Genomic DNA, 8,695 nt, shown 5'->3' on the forward strand with positions numbered 1-8,695 from the left:
GTCAGCATCCTTTCTTCGGGAACTCAATCGTACTTATGAAAGATTAAAGGGTGGGCATTCTGGGGGAACGGACCTCTGCAAGCTTGACTAGCTGGTCGATAACCTTGGGGAAGGTGGCGGAAAGTGGCTCTTGAATTGAAACTTAAGGAAATACGTCGAGAGAGATATAAGTAGGCATGAGAATCTTCAAGCGGGTAGGTAAACATTCAATGTCTGAAACAGGGCGTGGGATGGGTTCAAAGCAACGAGAATAAGTATTGTGACTGATACCAGAATTGATGATCTCATCGGAAAGTGGCTCGTGAATTACATACGAAGCCCGGTGCGAGGAATAACTTTGGGAACAGGGGGTGTACAAGAGAGTCAGGTTTTGATCCTGTGGAACAGTGGGTTATGGGCCCGCCATGTGGTTAAAAGTAGGAAGGGCGTTGACATCTTACACGATCATGATAGCAAGACATGTCAGAGGGTAGCCTATCAGTTATGTCGGCAACAATGTCGGTACCAAGGGCGAGGGACGAAGAGAACCATTTTCCTGCTCGTTGAAACGAGACGGACCAATAGGCAAAGTTCTCGTCCACCGGTGCTTACCGGAATGTCATCATCAAAAGTAACAGGGTCTTACTGACAGAATTGTACACCGAGGTGTTTACATAATCAGGGAATTAATACTGCTTAGATCATAATGATCACCAGAAAGGTTAAACAAAACAATGGAAAGGAAAAGGTGTTTATCAGATTAACAAAACGATGGAAAGGAAGATGTGTTTAAACACATATTTCAGGGGTATATCCTTCCCAATGATAAGTAGAGCATGATATCCATGACAGGATATAATGTAGAAAACCCTTTAGGTAAGGGGAGAGAAATCTCATGATATTACCCATACAACAGTGTTAGGATAAATGATAAAGAAAATTTAGTAGTGTGCTTCAAATGCTCTTATTAAAAATCGGATTACCACAGACATGCTTCGAGATAGCATTGACATGGTCTTCAAGCAAAGGTCAGACTTTGTATGCAGGAAGGATCCATCAGGAACAACTTGTAGAATAAGTCTTACAATTTCCTCATGGATGAATGGATAACCTTGTAGAAAAGGAAACTATAACACTAGGTGCTCCGGCCAGGTGTGCTAGGCATGACATCACCTTACCCGGTCATGTAAAGATGTTATAACTCTTGAAAATATGTTCCAACCATCACATCTGACTGAGATTCAGATCTAATTGGTGTCAAGATACCTCAGACATGGGATGCCTGAGAAGAAAAGGTGCAATGCAAATAGACGAGATGACATTGTACGATTCCTGGGGAAATGAACTATGAAAGCAAGTTCCGAAACAAGAGTTCTTCATTAAACGAAGGAGAGGGTTAGGAGGTGGCTGATGGACTCAGCGACATTCCATTGAGATTTCCAAAAGATGGATTTCCACAATCATGTGAACAAGGAGATAGCTTTTGTCAGTTCAAATGATATAATGAGGTATGCTCGAGGAAACATACACGATTAAACATTGGTTGACGGTGCACCCGAAATACGGACTTAGGTAGCACAAACAATGTAGAATGACGATTCGATAACCAATGGTCTAAGAATGAAATGTTGACCATTAACTTCAAAGCAATAAGGTTGCTAGAAGTTTTTTTAAAATTACTAGTCCATCTGTCGGTATTCCTCTTAGGAACAACACGGGGACCAAGAAAAGAATGGTGATGGTGAAGTATCACTTATATCAAGAATTCTCAAGAGGTGGTGAGATTCTCACGACATTCCTGACATAAAAGATGGTAATACTCCGAGGTAAAGAAGAACAATTGCTGGATAGCAAGGATCTCAAGGTATATCATAAAGCACAGACAAGTTTGTGTTGAACGAAAGGCAATAAAGTGGTCGATGATAACACAAATCATCGAGAGCAAAGGGTGGTATTTCTCATCAAGAATTTGATAGATATCTTGGAAGAGCTCAGAATGTTTATGATGTTCACGACACATTTGTCACGAGATTTCATGCAGATGTAATCGATCGGCGACGACATCAAGTCAAAGGAATGATGAGGCGAAAGATTATTGGAACCAAGAGTATGACACGAACTTGAAATCAAGCTTGGTGTTCAAGGCGAAATGATATGATGAGGAAGATCGGCGTAAAGTTACCTCATCGTCCAAAATTGTGCTAGCCGAACAGGCTAGGAATGACGTGATCGGGTACAGACTCGTAAGTAAAGAAGATTACTAAAAGTTGTTGAAGCATAGTGCATAATCGGTTCAGTTATTAGTGCCTTTGAGTGTTTAATAACTCAGAGCCCGTGAAAAATTGGAATAAGTGAGAATGTAGTACTTGATGAAGAACTCATAAGAAGTTATGCAATTCCATGAAAATTTCGAGATACCAGGGGGGTAATACTCGATGACAGATCAAAGTAGAGGTTGGACTAGGTTATTGCTCTCCAGAAGATAAGTGCTTGAACTTGTCCGAGAAATTTGGACCAAAGCAGAACAATATGGTCGGAAACCACGATAGCAAAAGACCAAACCCCAGATATAAGATGAAATTATATCAAGGGGATAATTATTGTTACGAGAAGCTTCCATGACAAGATCTACATTGTGTCCATGGGCATGAACACAAAGTTCAAGGTCGACTCCCACTTCTCCAATGCATAACCTATCATTCACTCCTCATTTTCGATGGAGTTGTAGTGTTGAAATTTTATCTGGTAAATCACCAGGAGAATATGACCCTGAAAACTTTCGGATTCACACGGTTTTAGAGAAGGTATAGGTTCAACCCATCGGGGTATCTTAGAAACATATACCACAAGCTTCAAGAGTAACTAACACAAGCTCGAAAATAGAGCATGGTTGACAAAAGGAGAGGATACAATTTACCAAAGGCATTATGTATCAGACAAAGAACTCACAAGGTGATTAATTATGAAGGACACTGTCGGATAACAATCCAACAGTGGATATGGCGATCCACAATGGAGCTGATGTGAGTATCGACACCCAATCAGAGGAAGAAAGAATGCAAATGCATCAGTTTATAGAACATCTGAATAATTCAATGTTTAAATAACAAAGGAATTATCATTTTCAACTCAAGGGATCAGGAGCAAACGCTCTGACAGAGGATGGATAAGTTGAATAGACTTAGGGGTAAAATCAATGGCAATCTGATTGGCCGAGAACCAGCTCATGTTCGAAAGACGTCTGAGATGGAAAGATAATTTATAATGATCAACTGATGATTGCATGCATCCGCACACATATAGAATAAACGGACTCAAAATGATAGTGTCAAAGGATGCCAATAAGATTACTAGACTTATGGGATTAACCACAATGAAAGCAAGCAAGAATTTCAAGAGCAATAGGCTGCTGAGGATTTTTAGAAGACCGAATAGTATTTCGAAGACTTTTGTGAAATACATGAATCAACTGGGAATGAGTGAATCCTCGATAAGTGTGACAAATTATTCGTAGGGGTGTTCAGGTGGCAAGGAACTGAAAGGTAGTAGGCACAAAGTATCCTCGGGGTATCTTGTAATAACAAGATCGACTGGAAATAAAAGTAAGAACGGTAGACGACAGGTGTAAGTATTTATCCATAGGGTTGTTTAGGTGGTAGGGAATTGCAAAAGCAATGGGCACAAAGTCTCGAGAGAATATCAGAGAGTATCTTTGAAATCTTCTGGTGCAGCAGGCGATCATCTGTAATAAGGGGCTCTCCGGAAGGAAGTAATTACGAGAACCTAGAGTTAGAGTTAGCAAAATCATTTAACCCGAATAGAAGAGAGATCAGAATCCCGGAGTAAGGATCGAGGAGTAAAAGATCCTAATACCACAGAGATGGCGACGTGGGCCCGTAAGGCACACAACCATGTTAGTAAAAAGTTTTGTAATGTCTAGACTCGACTTCGGCCAAGGAGTGTGGAAGGAGGATTTCTACAGGCAGTCGGCTTTGATACCAACTTGTGACGCCCTCGATTTGACCGTACACTAATCATACACACAAACATGTACGATCAAGATCAGGGAATCACGTGAAGATATCACAACACAACTCTACAAATAAAATAAGTCATACAAGCATCATATTACAAGCCATGGGCCTCGAGAGCTCGAATACAAGAGCTCGATCATAAACGAGTCAGCGGAAGCAACAATATCTGAGTATAGACATGAGTTAAACAAGTTTGCTTTAAGAAGGCTAGCACAAACTGGGATACAGATCGAAAGAGGCGTCGGTCTCGTAGTCTATCGGAGAGAAGAGGGGAAAGAAACAACGAATACAATGCAAACAGATGCATAATGATGCATGACAAAGCAAACATTGGTGTTAGGTGTGCCCTAATGCGGTAAGAGGTGATACCGGCGAAGGGGGGAAACATCCGGGAAAGTATCCCCGGTGTTTCGCGTTTTCGGACAGATGAACCGGAGGGGGAAGGTTACAGGTTTGCTATGCTAGGGATGCGTGGCGGACGAACGGGCTGCGTATCCGGATTCGTCTCGTCGTTGTAAGCAACTTTCATGTACAAAGTTTTTTCATCCGAGTTACAGATTATTTTCTATTAATTTTCAAAGTTTTAAATGTTTTTTGGATTTATTATTATTTTGAATTAAAAACAGAATATACTTTCTTATACACCTAGCAGCAGCTAGCCATAAAGAATGACATGTGGGGTCATGCTCAAAGTCAACAGTCCAGTCAGCGGTTGACTGGGCCAACGTTGACTGGTCAAACTGGCTTGTGGGACCCAGCTGTCATGGACACATGTAAATTGGCAGTTTAAATAATTTATAGATTAGGTGGGGGCCACAAGTCATTGAGGTTTAGTGGGGGTTTAGTGTTATTTAATTAGACCCGGGGGGTTAGTGTAAAGTGGGGTTTTAACCCCCCCACTAATTAGCAGGGCCGGCCAGGCAGAGAGCCTATGGCCTCGCCGGCTGGGTACGGGACAGGGAGGAGCCAGCGGCTTGGCCGGAGGCAGGCTGCGGCGGGCCGGTTGGCAGCGGGCGGCACAGCGCAGCGGCGGTGGCCGGAGGCGGACGCGAGGCCAGGCGCGAGGCGCGGGCATGGGTGAAGGGAGCGCTCGGGCCGCGGGCAGAGGCGACAGAGGGGAGGCTCTGTCCGGTGCGAGGAGGGAGGTAACGACGGCAGACAGTGGGGGGAGAGGAGGCGGACGCGGCCAGCGAGCAAAGGCGAGGCCCGACGAGCGGTGGCCGACGCGGGTGGGCGATGCGAGCGACGCGTGACGGCCGCGGGTCGCGACCGGCGAGCGAGCTGCGGTCAGCGGGCAGCGCAGGAGGGACGGCCATGCGCGGGCGTGCGGTTCGCAGCACGCACGCAGGCCGCGTGGTCTGGCGGGGGAGAGCGCGGCGGAGCGACTAGGGTGTGCCTAGAGCTTGCGGACGCGCGCGGGGGAGCTCGGGTGAGCGGGCGGACTGTGGCGGTGACCGAGCTCGGGGTCGTGGCTCTAGGGCACGGCGCAGAGGTTCGAGGACACGAACGGCGTCGCCGCGAGGTCTTGAGCACGCCCACGTGCTTGGCCGGCCAGGAGGAGGCGACGACAGCAAGTGCAACGACGGCGATGAACTACGGTGGCGATGTAGCTATAGCAGGAGACGGAGGGCGATTTCAGGGGAGGAGGGAATGAGTGAAAGCTCACCGCGGAGGCACACGATGGCTTGGTGAAGGCTTAGTAGCAGCAGGACGGCGACAATCATCGATGGCGTGGCGGCGGCCGAAGGAGGAAGATGAAGTCGATCCCGACGATGGAGAGGTGGAGAGCTCGAACTCGAGGGTGCTGGCGATGCAGTCCAGCATGACGGAGCTTCAGGACAAGTTACCAGCTCGTGGGAACGACATAGAGCACGTGGATGAGAAGATCCATGGCGACGGCGGCTTGGGTTCGTATTGAGGAGAAGAGAGCGTCGCGGGGAGAGGGGAAAGTGAACTAGGGTTCGGCAGGGGGGTCGTGGGTGTCCTCCTTATCCTCTCTAGGGCATTCGAGGGGAGCATGTGTCGGTCATCCGGCCATGGCGCCGTGGGATGGCCGCCATGCCATGGCTCTGCCTTCTCCTCTGTATGTACAGGAGAAGAGGAAAGGCCTGTGGTGGGCTGGGCCGTGCACTATAGCACTGGGCCTTTAGTGCACAGTGTGCACTTATCCCCTATTCCTTCTTCTAATTTTCTATTTTGTATTTTCTCCACCACTTTGCATTTTAATTTAATACCAAATAAGTTTTGTTGAGTACAAAACTTGTCACATAAATAGTAGGCAATGTTTTGAGCTAGCACACACGATTTCAAGTGGTTTGTAAATACATAAATATTTATTTATTTTGAAATGGCTATTTTATTTGTTGTTGGACCACTTATTAATTTCTTAGGGATTTATCTGTGAGTCAAATGAAGTTGGTTCCATCATGGCAATGATCAGGGGAATTTATAGAATAGTGTGAACATTTTAGTTTTATTATTTGAAAACTTTTGTTGTTTGCCTTTAATTCAAATTTGAATTTAAATGGTTTTGAACTAACGCGAGATTATCAACAATAACCGAGGTGACGTGACATCTTAGCAGAGAATCACTGTAGCTTAATTATCTGGGCGTCACACACCTATACCGCTCTGAGTGGCGTCGCTGTGCAATGTGGTCGTCGACACTGATGTATGCTGGTGCGAGTTGAGAGAGAGAGAGGGAGGAGGTAGGGATAGAGATTAAAAAGGGGGAATCTGCTTGCGGCAGGAGAATTCGAACCCATGCCGTCGCGATCGAGAGCTGTCGCTCATGCTACTTCGATCCATGTGTGCGCATTGTAGATTGAGCAGTCCAACGTTACGTGAGGCATGATGCCTCAAAACCTTTGTAGTTGTGGCCCGACTAGCCCATGTAGAAAGAGCTGTCGGGGAGGTGCTTCCAACTTGTGCACGCCCTCACATGCAGGCATCACTTTTCTTCAGGCACGATGTTTAGACCTTCAATTAAACTGTCCCAAAAGCCAAAATGAAAATGATGACATCCACAACGCCAGAAAAGAGTCTTGATGACCCATAAATATAGGAGATCTATCGTAGTCCTTTTGATAAGTAAGAGTGTCGAACCCAACAAGGAGCAGAAGGAAATGACAAGCAGTTTTCAGTAAGGTATTCTCTACAAGCACTGAAATTATCGGTAACAGATAGTTTTGTGATAAGGTAATTCGTAATGGGTAACAAGTAAAAAAAGTAAACAAGGTGCAGCAAGGTGGCCCAATTCTTTTTGTAGCAAAGAACAAGCCTAGACAAACTCTTATATAAAGGAAAGCGCTCCCGAGGACACATGAGAATTATCGTCAAGCTAGTTTTCGTCATGCTCATATGATTCGCGTTCGTTACTTTGATAATTTGATATGTGGGTGGACCGGTGCTTGGGTACTGCCCTTCCTTGGACAAGTATCCCACTTCTAATTAACCCCCCTCGCAAGCATCCGCAACTACGAAAGAAGAATTAAGGTAAACCTAACCATAACATGAAACATATGGATCCAAGTCAGCCCCTTACGAAGCAACACATAAACTAGGATTTAAGCTTCTGTCACTCTAGGAACCCATTATCTACTTATTACTTTCCAATGCCTTCCCCTAGGCCCAAACGATGATGAAGTGTTATGTAGTCGACGTTAACATAACACCACTAGAGGAAAGACAACATACATCTCATCAAAATATCGAACGAATACCAAATTCACATGATTACTTATAACAAGACTTCTCTCATGTCCTCAGGAACAAACGTAACTACTCACAAATCATATCCATGTTCATAATCATAGGGGTATTAATGTGCATAAAGGATCTGAACATATAATCTTCCACCGAATAAACCAACTAGCATCAACTACAATGAGTAATCAACACTACTAGCAACCCACATGTACCAATCTGAGGTTTTAAGACAAAGATCGGATACAAGGGATGAAATAGGGTTTGAGAGGAGATGGTGCTGGTGAAGATGTTGATGGAGATTGACCCCCTCCCGATGAGAGAATCGATGGTGATGATGATGGTGACGATTTCCCCCTCCCGGAGGGATGTTCCCTGGCAGAACAGCTCCGCTGGAGCCCTAGATTGGTTCCGCCAAGGTTCCGCCTCGAGACGGCGGCGCTTCGTCCCGAAAGCTTCCTTCTGATTTTTTTCTAGGGCAAAAGGCACCTTATATCAGAAGATGGGCATTGGGGAGCTTTCAGGTGGCCCACGAGGCAGGGACGCGTGCCCAGGGGCGTAGGGCGCGTCCTCCACCCTCGTGGACGGTGGATGGACCCCCTCTGGTGCTTTCTTCGCCCAATATTTTTAATATATTCCAAAAATGACTTTCGTGGAGTTTCAGGACTTTTGAAGTTGTGCATAATAGGTCTCTAATATTTTCTCCTTTTCCAGCCCAGAATTCCAACTGCCGACATTCTCTCTCTTCATATAAACCTTGTAAAATAAGAGAGAAAAGGCATAAGTATTGTGACATAATGTGTAATAATAGCCCATAGTGCAATAAATATCGATATAAAAGCATGATGCAAAATGGACGTATCAACTCCCCCAAGCTTAGACCTCACTTGTCCTCAAGCGAAAGCCGATATCAAAAAATATGTCCACATGTTTAGAGATAGAGGTGTCGATAAAATAAAATACGGACATGAGGGCAT

This window comes from Triticum aestivum, chromosome 2A, assembly GCF_018294505.1.
Source record: "Triticum aestivum cultivar Chinese Spring chromosome 2A, IWGSC CS RefSeq v2.1, whole genome shotgun sequence".
Lineage (NCBI taxonomy): Eukaryota > Viridiplantae > Streptophyta > Magnoliopsida > Poales > Poaceae > Triticum > Triticum aestivum.